Source organism: Melozone crissalis, unplaced genomic scaffold (assembly GCF_028551555.1).
Source record: "Melozone crissalis strain CALT ecotype California unplaced genomic scaffold, PUWL_Pcris_2 ptg000002l_1, whole genome shotgun sequence".
In the NCBI taxonomy this organism is placed as follows: Eukaryota; Metazoa; Chordata; class Aves; order Passeriformes; family Passerellidae; genus Melozone; species Melozone crissalis.
The window spans coordinates 7,103,389-7,116,325 of NW_026535780.1; the positions used below are offsets into that span (position 1 = coordinate 7,103,389).

General features: G+C 44.6%; 1 protein-coding gene across 1 annotated transcript in view; it reads left to right on the forward strand.

The window, feature by feature from the left end:
* Window positions 1-12,937, forward strand: part of ST3GAL1 (ST3 beta-galactoside alpha-2,3-sialyltransferase 1) — a 77,893-nt gene that overhangs the window by 38,473 nt on the left and 26,483 nt on the right. The gene's annotated exons all lie outside the window — the stretch shown is intronic.

Genomic DNA, 12,937 nt, shown 5'->3' on the forward strand with positions numbered 1-12,937 from the left:
AGAGTTATGTCCTGTAAATAAGGCTGAGCTTATTTCCCAGGCTGCCTGTGTCTAAAATCAGGGACTTTTCCTTCTGGGTTCATTTAGTCAGGAGAAAAGGAGGCTGAGGGGAGACTTTCTCTCTGATAACCTGGTGGGGATCAGTCTCCTCACCCAAGTAACAAGAGATAGAATGAGAAAGAACAGCCTCACACTGTGCCAGGGCATGTTTACAGGTGTGTTTAGATTGGATATTAAGAAATAATTTTTTACCACAAAAGCTGTCAAGCATTGGAACAGGCTGCCCAGAGAAGTAAGGAAATCACCATCCCTGAAAATATTCAAACAACATGGATGTGGCACCTGGGGACATGGTTTAGTGATTTGATGGTGCTGGGTCAACTGTTGGACTCTGATCTCAGTGGTCTTTTCCAGCCTGAGTGATTCTGAGATTCTCGCCCTCTGCACTACTGTGCAAGCCAGGGTGCAGCTTCAGCTCATAGACTCTGCAGAGGATGGTGCTCTGAGGTGATCCCAAAAAGCTGGTTTTTATTCAGGACTGACAGGATGGCAGCACAGTTTTTCATCTGCAGGCTGGGCTTCTTTCAGTTTCTTCTTTCAGTCCGTTAAGACTGATAAATAAGAGTTTGGGGAAACACATTTTTTGCTGCTGTCTTACAATCTGGTAGTGATAACAAATCAAGAGAGGCAAGAGAACTTCCTGTACTGGTTGTTTGTGGAGAAGGAGTTAAAAAGTCCTCTATTAGTTATGTGTGACTGGTTGGTACTGCTTTGCATGGGAGGAAACCTCTCAGCACTTCACCCAGCTGAGCCTCCCACGAGTCTATGAACAAATGTCCAGGATTGAAGCCAAACTGTCTCAGTTTCTGGTGTCAGCCAGGAGCTGCGCCTCTCCAAGGGGCTCCAAGGCTTGTCCTTGGCTGCAGTTCTGGATGGTAGCTCCATGAGCAGAAATGACTGCAGATATTTGTAAAACTCAGAAAGAAAGATCACTTTGCCTCCGTGTGCTGGGTGCAGTCACTGTGAGCCTCACTGCCCTTCCTCGCTTCTCTGTCCTCACTGAGGAGATGAGAGATGCACCCGATCTGCCGTGCACATCAACCAGGGCAGGGGCAATGAAATTCAGGAGCCATAAATACAGGAGGCTGCAAAATGAGAACAATTTCCATAGCTGCAAGTTTGGAAACACGCTGGCATCAGTGATGCTGGGAACTGGAAACTTGGAAACTTCATCTTTCACACAAAGATCCAGCAATCCACCATGGGACAGCAACCCCTGCTATCCATTCTCTTCTCCTGAGGATGGAAACTCCCCAGCAACAGCAATTACCAAGTACTGGATCATCCCCCTGTAGCTGAGTGTGACAACACTTCTGGGGCTGGGAAGTCACATCTCATTTGAGAGGAAATTGAAAACAATGGTGCCCTTCAGCTGATGCATCTCCTTCATAAGTCATAGGTCAGTTCTCCTCTGGGAATGTCTAAGTTCTGTGTGGAATGACTTTCCTTTGAATGCTGTCATTATTTTTCAGCATTCACTTTTCATTTTTGAGCAAGAAAGGCGTGGTATAAAAAGAGTAAAACTCATATTATCCTGTTTAAAACCAAACCAAGCAGAAGAGTGCATTTCCCAGAGTTTCTTGGTATATACTTCTTTGCAAATCTTAGAGAGATTTTAATTAAAGGTTTCTTTTCCCTTTCCTTCATAAAGGCAAAACACAAATAAAAATCTTGTAGCTGCCACTTTTAAAGCAAGCTTTTGGACACAAATTGGTGGCTCATTTAAGAGAAAACCCAAAATCCCAGGGCTCTGCTGCCTGTGGTCACAGGAGACTGTTAGTTTTTAACAATATGCCCATTAAAACTTTCCAGGAGCTTCATTTCTACAGCAAGTGGTGACATTTTCATAAACTCCATTTTTAAAGTTACCATGAAATTTTTCATTGGAGTGAGAGCAGGATCCCACATTCATTGCAATAGTTACATGCACAAAACCTTGCACTCCCAAAGGAAAACTTCCCTGTCCCACTGCAAATGGAGGGATGGTTTAGGAGGGGAAGGATATTGCAGTGAGTGTGGGATCCTGTTCTCAGTGTTTGAATGGAAGGTGTGATCTCAAACTCAAGGGCAGAATTTAGATTTTGATGTTGCCCTGGTGTGGGTTTTGTGCTGACAAAGGGCTCTGACATTCATGGTCACTTCAGGCCAGTGACACTGAGGCTAAAGCTGAGGTTTCTGACCAGCCCATGTAGGACTGGTGTTTGTCTTTTGTTGATGCACAAGAGGAAGTTCTTGGTTTTCTAATGTGTCACTGACTGTAAAGTATTACTAGGAAAAAGTCAGCAGCTGAGGCTTCCCCACCCTGAAGGAAAGGAGCCCTAAGGACAGAGATGTCTCTGCCACTCTTTGTTATAGCTAAAAGGATAAATTCAGGCTGATGTTTCCACAGCATCTGGCCTGCTACAGCTTCATTTCTAGGTAGAATGCTGGTAGCACTGCAGAGAGCAAGACCAAAGCAATACTGAATTGGTCACCTCTCTCTTGTGCTAAAATTTCTCCTTTTACAAAATCAGTGATACCATTTCAGAATTGAAAAATTAAGTTCTAAATTAATTGAAGCTCCCTCTGCTAATTATTTCTGTATGGCTAAGTGATACTTTGAATTTCTCTTTGAATGAGGAAGCCCTTAAATATTCAGTGTTGCTGGTTACCTTAGCAGACTCCCTGTTTATGTTTTAGCCATCCAAGTAACACAAGTGGAAAAGATGCCACAGTTGTGTGCATGTCTGTGTGTATTTCTCCAACATTCAATTATCAGCATCCAAAACCTCAGTATTACCATTTTTAATGCAGTTCAGGATGCCCAGCTGAGTGCTGTATGTGCAACTCTGATATATGCAAATCCATTTTGCATGCAGCTCTTGACATATTTTCATATTCAGGATTATGGGAAGCTTTTTGTGTGCCACTTTGATGTATGCTAATCTTTGTTTCTCTAAAAACACTTTAAAAAAGTCCAGACAAATAGACAATATTTCTTCTTCACTGAAACCCTGTGTTTTTTCTGTACCCAGGCTCCCATATAGTTCAGAGCAAAGCTTTCACCAGTGGTGTGCTGAAGGGCCATATCCCTGTGCCCTGCTCTGGGCAGCTCCTTGTGTCCATCAGGGATCAGAGACAACCTGAAATCTGGCAGCCCTCTGGATGAAAGGCAGCCTGAATCACTCATTTCTTCCTTGACTGTCACCTCTGTTGTAGGTGCAGAGCAAAAGCTGGAATGGGAACCTCACACACAGAGGCTGGTGGCAAGAGCACACAGTGCAGCTGGATCCAGATAGGTCAAGTACACCTATTAGGGACATAAATGATCAATCAATTAAAGTGGTTGCCTAATGGCTTTGTAATTCTGCCCTGTAACACAGGATGTGAGTTATCAAATGTGTTACTTATATCTCTAACATATTTCATTGTATTATTTATGGACTTATTGTAAACTTTCTGTGGCTGCCAGACTTATCATAGTGTGTACAGCAAGACAAAAAACTTGGAAGTATTATTTTGTTCTTGCAAGGTTTGCAGTGGATGCCAGGTCCAGACTATGCACAGATGCTAAAACACCTCTGAATTTAATTGTGGGTAGTTTGACACCTTTGTAGCACCATAAAGACTAAATGTAAATCCCAGGTTAATGAATGAGAAAATCCCTGTGGTGTCATTAAATCTTGCCCAGCGCAGCTCAGTGTGCCCAATGAATAAATGTTTAATGCAGTGCTGTGTCAGATGGAGCCATCGATTGGGAGAGAAACGCTCTGGGTGTAACAGGATCCCATCAGCTGAGCTCCACTCACAGCCCCACAGTGCCAGCAGCTGCTGGGCATTGCTGCAGGGCAGGAATCCCAGCAGGGAGAGTCAGAGGTGCTCACATGGGCACAGAAACATTTCTCCTAGATTTTCCTGGAGTTGTGGGATTATTGACAATATCATCAATGTTATCATCATTACCATCTAATCTTTCTTGGCATTCAGAATTGTAATGCTATGACATCCCCTGCAGTGCATGAATCACTTTCTTAATATCAAGAATTAATGTTTCTCACAACACATTCTCTAAAGTCACAAACAACTGTATTTATAGCCACATCCATTTCCCTGCAGCTTTAGCCAAGGAGCAGGTTGGTGAATATTTTTGAGCTGGATCCTTACAGATGATGTAGCAAAACACCTGTGATTGGGTTCAATTTTGTGCTGGGATTGCATGGCCAGGTTTTGGTAGTGGGAGTGGGGTTGGGGCTACAGGGTTGGCTTCTGTGAGAAGCTGCCAGAAGCTGCCCTCATGTCCAGCATGGGCACCCAGACAGGGTCAACCCACTGCACACCCTTAGTTCAGATTATTCTACAGTCTGAAATGATCCTATAGCCTCACCTGTAATCCTATAAAATTAAAACAATGCAGCTCCAGGATTCACTTTTCAGTAGTTTTAGTTTGCATCTGTTTCTACTACTGCTGCTGTTGTTAATTAGTCACTGTGTACTTGAATTACATGGAAGTAGTTTTCTTACTGTCTTTGGTGAAATTGTAAGACTTTAAAAACAATCCATAGTAGTCCCAACATAAAGTTAAAAGTAAAAAGAGGAGGTGATTTTATTTTCCTTTCTCAAACGAGTAAAAGGAGTGCTGTGTATTTGGACAGTGATTGTGGTGGTGTTTTTGTTTTATTTTGAATTTCAAAATGTTTTGCTTTCCTTTAATTACCAAAAGTTACACATTTTCCAGAAAAAAAAAAAAAACTTTTGTAAAATGAAAAGCTGATTTCTTCATTTAAAATGTCAAAGATCCTTCTTTTTGAAAATTTCTTAATACAGCAAATCAACATGAAAAATAGATTTAATTTTGACAAACTGATTTGAAACAAGACAGAAATAGAAATAAATTGTGCTTAAGAAACTCCTTACTAGCTCCAGTTCTAGACTTGTCATATCACGAAGCACTTAAAAATTCTTCTAGGTGCAAACACACATAGGTGCCCTGGAAATCCCTTTGATAACTCGTCTTTTCCAAGCAGAGAGTAGCAGGGCTTTGATCACAGCCTACAAATCACTGAGTGGCATGGGAGGGATGGGGAAGCACCTGGGCAGTCTGTCCACCATGGACTTTGCTATCAAAGTTTGTCAATAGGAATCAAACAGCAATTTTTATGTGTCCAGTTGTCTGCTTGGATGTTTTTAAAGAACTCTTTGAAGTAGAGCAATTCACAGACATAGAGTGAATAAATTTGAGTGAGTGAGTGAATTTTAGTTTAGGATTTTCACCACAGAGTTATTATTTTCATTGTCCCACCTTTGGACTCTTGGCATGCAGCCCAAAAAAATCCCATCCCAACCCATGGTGAATATTGGCCACAGAAAAGTTCTCATCCAGCAGGTTAAATCTATGTGTCTGTCCAGCATTGCAAACTACAGGATAAGGAAGGAAAAAGAGTATTTTTAAGAACTTATAACAATAAATTTGCTATTTTAAACATCAATGTGTCTGTGGGAAAGGGGATTTGGAATATATAAAAGAAAATGAAGTAGCCCCAGGGAAGCAGAGGTGCCATTTTCTGATTAATGGAGTGTGTGCAAAGAGGTAGAGCTTTTCCAAAATCACTTTCTAGCAAGAACAGGGGCTGTGGAAGACATTATGACCAGCAGTTTATTTTTCCACTGTTGTTTTTCAACACATCCCTGGTTGACCTGGCAGACTCCAACCTCTTGGCCATAAATGTCACTGCTCACAACTTGGCTGGACAGTTCTGTCATTCCAGTGCTTCTATTTTGTGCTGAAAATACTTGAACAGAGGATTGAGCCAGAGGAATGGACCATAAACAGGTCAGCAGTGGAGCTGCCTGTTAGGTTTGGATTCATCCCTGGCCTCTCCCAGTTTGTCTCATGGTTGTTTCCTGGTGTGAGGATGAGGCTGAGTGCTCCCTTGGCACGGGAATGACCTGGAAAACTTAAGACCGAGCTCCCACTGGCAAACTGTGGTGCATTACCAGTGTGCTTTTCTTCACTGAGCCTGGCATGATACCAAGCCTGGCTGCAGTAACAAAAGGCCCTTATATCAACAGTGACTTACTCACATTATGGTTCCCAGTGGAAATAAATTGATCAGGAGTTTATCTCCATGGCCTCATACATTCATGTGTTTCTGGGTGATAAGTGATAGCCAGGAGAATGCCATCCTTGCAGAGCTGGTGCCTCCAGTGGAGGGAGCTGGGCTCTCCCACCCTTTCCCTTCGCCACAAACCCTCCTTGCACCTCCTCCCTCGAGGCTGGAAGTCAGGTGCTGTGTGAAGAGATGGTGGTAGGGGACATGATGTTTATCAAATAGGAGGAAATGGATCATCAGCATTTTTTATTCTTAGAGTCACAGATTCACAGGATCATAGAATTGGAGTTTGGGTTGGAAAGGGCCCTTAAAGATCATCTAGTCCAACAGGGCTCCTCTGCCAAGGGCAGGGACAGCTTCAACTTGATCATTTTCTTCAGAGTCCCATCCAACCTGGTCTCCCACACTTTTGGGGATGGGCATCTGGCACCCTTCTGGGAAACCTGTTCCAGTGTTTCACCACTCTCGCTGTAAAATATTCTACCTTGTATCTAGTATAAATCTTCCATCTTTTAGTTTAAAATAATTTTGCCTTATCACTACAGGCTCTACTAGAGTCTCTCCCTACCTTTCTTAAGCCCCCTTTAAGCACTGGGAAACTGCTCTGAGATTTCCCCAGAGGCTTCTCTTTTCCAGGTTGGACTAACCCAGATGTCTCAGCCTGTTCTTGATAGTAGATGTCTTTCTCCTCAGATCTGCTCTCAGTCTTTTCATCCTGTATTGATACCTGGGGTTGCCCTTGTTGAACCTCATGAAGGAGATTTTGGAGCCAAATAATCTTTCATGGCATTTGCAGTCCCATTCAAAACAAAATTTCCTACTTGGCCTTGAAGTCATGAGTACACAATGTAGCCCATGGAGGACAGCACAATTAATCCTGGGTATTACCAGGGTGATTTCTCCAGCCTTTGCAGGAGTGAACTCTTGGAATGCAAGGGAGGAGGATGTGGTGGAGGAAGAAATGTCTTCACGTGGTGGGAGGTGGCAGGGATGCCAGTTCTCCACACCCAAGGATAAGAGCAGACTCGTGACCTTTCAAAGCCAGATCCTCCAGCTCTCTCTTCAAACACTGCGAGGGAGTTTTCATTTCCAGACCACTCAACAAAAAGTCTGATGAAGTATGCCAAGATAAATACTTACTTTAAGGCAGCAGAATGAAAATTCCCCACCCAAGTTTCTTTTGATCCCATACATATCTAGCACAAAGAGGTGCCTGCTTACCCTGACCCCACAGAGCTGTTGTGCAGGATGGGCTGTGTCAGAGAGATAGGGAGATTTCCTTTGGACCTGGCCAGCCCCAGCCTGCTGCCAAACTGCCCACTGATAAGGCACAAGTGGGTAATGATTTTTTTTCAGCACACTGGCACCTAAAATGCTGTTCAGGTTACGCTCCATAAACCATCTCCAGTTTTTCTATTTCTTCTATTCACTGTGATGGATGAAACACTGCCTTCACATTCAAGAAGCACAGAGGAGCTGCTGCATTCAAATTTTTCTGAAACTACTTTTTCTCATGGCTTAAATGCTCCTGAATGCTTTTGTTTTCCAGGCAAAAGTTGCTTGGAGTGGACATTTTAATAAATCTGAGAGCAATATACCAACTACCTTGTCCGATTTCAATGCTGCCATGCCATTTGACTGTGGCAAGCAAACAGATTTATGCCTCTCAGCATGGTCAGTGATGGGGCAGAGGAGTAACAGATCGTTTTCTCCCTGATTAAATGACAGGAGAGACTTGGGTCTGCCTTTCTGTCTGTGAGCACCCAGGAGAGCAGCACACAGGCCATCTCTGTGAGGATGTAATGATGGCCAGGAGAAGAGAGCCAGTGAGCTCTGGGAGACAAAACACAGTCTGATTTTAATTAATCATAGAATGGTTTGTGTTGGGGGGAGATTTAGAGATTTTCTGTTTTCAACCCCCCTCTGCTATGGGCAGGGACACCTTCCACTAGAGCAGGCTGCCCAGGACCCCAGTCAGACTGGCCTTGAACACTGCCAGGGATGAGGAATTATATGGAATCCATAATGTAATGGAGGGATGGAGGGATGGAAGGAAGGAAGGAAGGAAGGAAGGAAGGAAGGAAGGAAGGAAGGAAGGAAGGAAGGAAGGAAGGAAGGAAGGAAGGAAGGAAGGAAGAAAAGGGATGTTGCACCTTGTGCTTTTCCAAAATTGTGTCACGTGGTGGCTTTTGGTGCCCCATAAGGGCAGGGCTCAGCTTTGCCTGCCAGAGCATGAGACAGGCTGGAGTGGCAGAGGCTGTGCTGGGGCACAGGCAGCACCCCCTCATGTCTCCATGAGGCCTTCAGAGCTTGGTGGGACTGACCTGCTGGGGCTGAGGACGTGGAGCAGAGGTCTGACAGGGTCCCAACATCATCTGGTTAAGATCCAGGCTCACTCCCTGTGCTCAGCTCTGAGTGCCTGCCAGGCTGTCCTGTAATTCCCATTCTGTCTCACAGAGCAAGAGCTCAGAGGTCTCTGGTGAGGTGTCAGACCAAGGAAATGTTCCTTTCTAAATGTCGGCCAGCTCTGGGCAGGGGAGGCAGGCAGTGATGAGCCTGGGCAGGGCAGACAAGCCTGTAGTTTGGAGTGAAACAGTTCCCTCCATTTTTTCCCTCCAGGCCTAGCACAGACCTGGGGTGTGAATTTATGAATGTTTTTCCAGGGATGTGCTTTTTGTTGTCCTAAAACGAGATCTTTCATGGCTGCTCTGGGCCCTTGTGGGTTCAGGAAGGCAAGATTTAACCTCCCAGGCCAGGGCTTTGAGACCAAGGGTAGTTGCTCACAAGAAGTGTGGACAGGAAAAAAGTCCTCAAATGGCAGGAAGGATGCTTAGGGACATACTGTAGTGTTGTCAAATTTATAACATTATAGCTGTCAGTGGCTTAGCCGAGAAACTACCTAATCTCTGTAGGCTTTACAGGGCAGGAATCTGAGCTGTGTTTCTGTGAATGGGCACTTGCAGTTCTGCTGCTGAGGCCTTTCTAGCACAGCAATCCTCTTGAAGCCAAAATTGCAGCAAGTCTTGAACTTACTCCTTCAAGTGTAGAGTTTCCAGCTAAAAAATAGTGTGGGATGTCCAGAGGTTGTGTGATGGCCACCATCAGTCATGAGAGAGCTGCAGCAGGTCACACTGTCCATTTCCAGATTCCAGCAGGGCAGGAGAATATGTGAGGTTTGAGTCTAAAGGATTTTGGGACCTCTGAGCAGTTCAAGCCCTGCACAGAGCACTGGCAGTGTCTCTGTGCTGGGATGCTGCTGTTCCCTGCTGCTGCCTTTGTGCTGCTCTGCCTGACACAGTGTCTGGAAAGTGCTGGCAACTAAACTAGAGAGTGCATTTCACACCAGGGCCTTACTGTGAGTGACAGACAGAAAAACTGGATCCTGAACCACCAGCATCTAACACAGGCTGACAAAGATCTCCTCAATGTGGTGCTGGTACAAAGCTTTTCTTTGCTGGGAAAGTGGGCATCAAAAAGGGCCAAACACCAATTTACTGGTGCATTTACAGTGTGGGGGGATGAGTGGTAGTAGTATGGTGATTTTTTTCTTTATTTTTTTTAATTATTATTTTCTTCATGCATTTTGTCTAAGACCCACCCATTAAAAGAAATTTTTAAAAATTAACCATTACAGAATGGTTATTATTAACCATTAACATTAATATTGTGTGGCTGACCACACAGGTGTTGTGTAATGCCCTAATGCCCTTCCCCTGCACCCCATGAGCTGTTCAATGCCCAAGGCAGCAGCTTATCTCAGTCCCAAAGGCAGAGCTGACTCACCTGGGTGCGTTTCATGCCTGAGGCTGAGGCTGTGGCTGTGCTGGGTGTCCCTTCTTGGAGTCCTTGTGTCAGGTTCCCACCTGTCCCTGTGCCCCCAGGCCCCTTTGGGCCTGGTTCAGTTGATGCTCCTGGGCTGGGCCTGGAGCATTATTTAGGTTCCCCTTTTCTTTCTGTGCTCCTTTGTGGGTGCGCAGATGAGTTTTGTCAAAGAACCTGACAAGTGCAGTGAGAATACAATGCATTTGTAGGTGGATTTGTATAAAATAGTATTTCCTTAAGGTGTTAAGAATTGCTTTGTATTAGTCCATTGAACCGATGAACCGATGGGGTTTTATCTTTGTTGACAGGTTCACAGGGGACCAGGGACATTCTTCAAATTGTGAGTTTACAATGCAAATTGTGAGTTTACAATGCAAATAAAGTCTGTCTTGGAGGAGGGGAAGAAACCAAAAAAAAAACAAAACAAAACAAAAAACCAAAAAAAAAACAAACAAAAAAAAGAAAAATAAAAAAAAAGGTCTTCTGGTCTTCTTTCTGAAAACTTGAGAAGACAATGACAATCACAATTGATTGATTCTGGTGTCATTTACAGTGTTAAATGTAGACAGAAGATTGAGCTCAACTCTCACAACCATTTAATCACCCTGGACCCACTTCTACACTCAGGACAGAATTTGGAGGAACTTGTCTCTTCTTCTGACCTTGCCTCTCTGCTCTCCGAGGGACATGACCCTTTGCATTTTCCCTGCCCTGCCCATCACTGGGTATTATCAGCATAAATAAACTGCCCTGGGGTGCACAGAGGTGCCTCACATGGGGACAGTGATATGGTTAAAAGAGGAGGGAGTGGGAAGGTAGCAGGCAAAATCCAGCCCAGAAATAAAACCTTAAGCACCCAATCACTTAAGGTGGCTTAAGCTGCTGTGTGCCTGGGCTGAGCTGGATCTCTGAGCACAGGCACAGCTGCAGGCAGGCAGGGCTGAGCTCTTTTATCTCTCAGGGAGCTGTAGCTGGGAGAGGGCTGGGCACTCAATCTCCCTGCCTTAAGTGCCAGAAGTTGTTTCTGGATCTGAGGCCAAAACAGCCTGTTCACAGATGTGCTAATGCTGAGGTCATGCCAGGGATGGTGATAAGGACTGTGGCTGGTATCATGCTACTTGTGATGGCTTAATTTAACTATCACAAGTAGTATCCAAAAGTGAAACATTCCCAGCAGCTGGAGTTGGCATCCCTGCATGCTTTCCCACACCAGTCTCTGACCTTGCACTTTCCACTATCTTGGTGAATCCTGTGGAAACACTTTTGCAAAGATTTATGCATCTTGTGTGAGCAGAGGGAGGGAGACACACACAGGGATAGGCTGAGAAGATGTTGTGGAGAGTAAAAGTAATGATATCTGGGTTGGATCTTCCAGGTGTTTCAAGAAAAAAAAAAGCTCCAAGTGATACTGAACTCAAAAAAAAATGTTTTACATTCATTTCAGTTATCCTTTTCCTCATTTCAGTTATCCTTTTCCTCACACCCTAAATCAAATGTATAGTCCCTGGAGCCTTTCTGTCAGCATATGCATATATATATATGTGTGTGTGTGTGTGTGTTTGTGTGTGTATATATTTTTATATATATTTCTATCATAAGTATCTATAGGAAGCATGAACATCCAGAGGAAACTGTAAGTAGTAAATTAAAACAGAGTATCCAGTGTTCATATCCACAAGGAAAAAGGGCCTTGGGAACTTTATTTTCTTACTTTCTCATTGTATGCTAAAAAAACACAGGATGATTAGGAATTTGAAGACATTGTAGCCCATTGTGTAAACACTGGCTTGGGTTTCTTCCTCTTGGAGTTATAAATATAAATTTAACCTTAGCTCAGTTGCAATAAATAAATAAATACATCTGGCCAAATGGGTGCTTGTTTTGGAGGCCAGGACTGTTTCATCAACTCTACTGCATTTTACAGGTTTTTCCAAGGCAGGCTGGATAATCCCTGTCCCTTCTCCTCTCCAAGCCCCAGAGCAGAGCTGGAGCTGTGTTTGCAGATGCTGATTTGGCCCAGCACTGACAGCAGTGGGGGCTGACCTGCCAGCGTTACAGCTCTTGAATTATCCACTCCATAAATGGAAAATCAATTTGCTTCTGGGATTGGACATGTTTTCGGGGCTGTTAGAGACTGTGTTTTTGTTTAGACTCACAACCACATGCAGGCTGCAAAGCAAATGTGTGTGGGGCTGTTCTGCAGCACAGAAAGGAGCTGGTGTGGATGGGGCTGGACACTGGGGCTGCTCTCTGAGCTCCCTTTCTCACTCTCCAAGGCACAGTGTCCCCATCACATCTCTAAAGTTTCAGGGATTCCTGAATTTTAGCTGAGAATACTTCAGAAGATTTCTGGTTAGTGTAAAAACTTCCCTCTCTAACATTAAAGTGAATGCAGGACGGCTCCCTGATGTACTGGTGCAAGAGCCCAAGCAGATGGGGTTAATACAGCCCTTTGTTATCCTGCCTGACCCACTTGTCAGCCCTTGAGCTCCTATAAATGCACGTGGAGGGGCCAGACTTAAAATAAATCCGAGGCATTTGGCAAACAGCAGCCAATTGAAGGGCACATGCTGCCCATCACGGGCTGGGGAGGAGAAGCCTGGGGCAAAGGCTTAAAAACGAGCTCTGAGGTTCCTGTTCTCAGAACTGGCTGTGTGGGACTCTGTAAATATTTACACAGCACCTCTAAAATCCAAGCTGTTTCCAAGGTGGTGGTGAAGTGGTTTGGCCTGGGGCAGCTCCTGGCAGATGCCCAGGAGAGGAGGCAGCAGGAAAGCTGGGGATGCTGCAGCTGCACTTCCCTCCTGTCTGGGTAAACAGGAGGCAGTGAGGGGGGTCCTGCCTCAATGCGTGCACAGAATGGGTTAAAATAGGGAGGTTTCATGGTAACAGTTGTAGTTTTGCTGGCTCTTTGCTGGGCTGAAGCCTGCAGCTGAGCAGTGAATGAGGCTTCTCTCCCTGGGCTT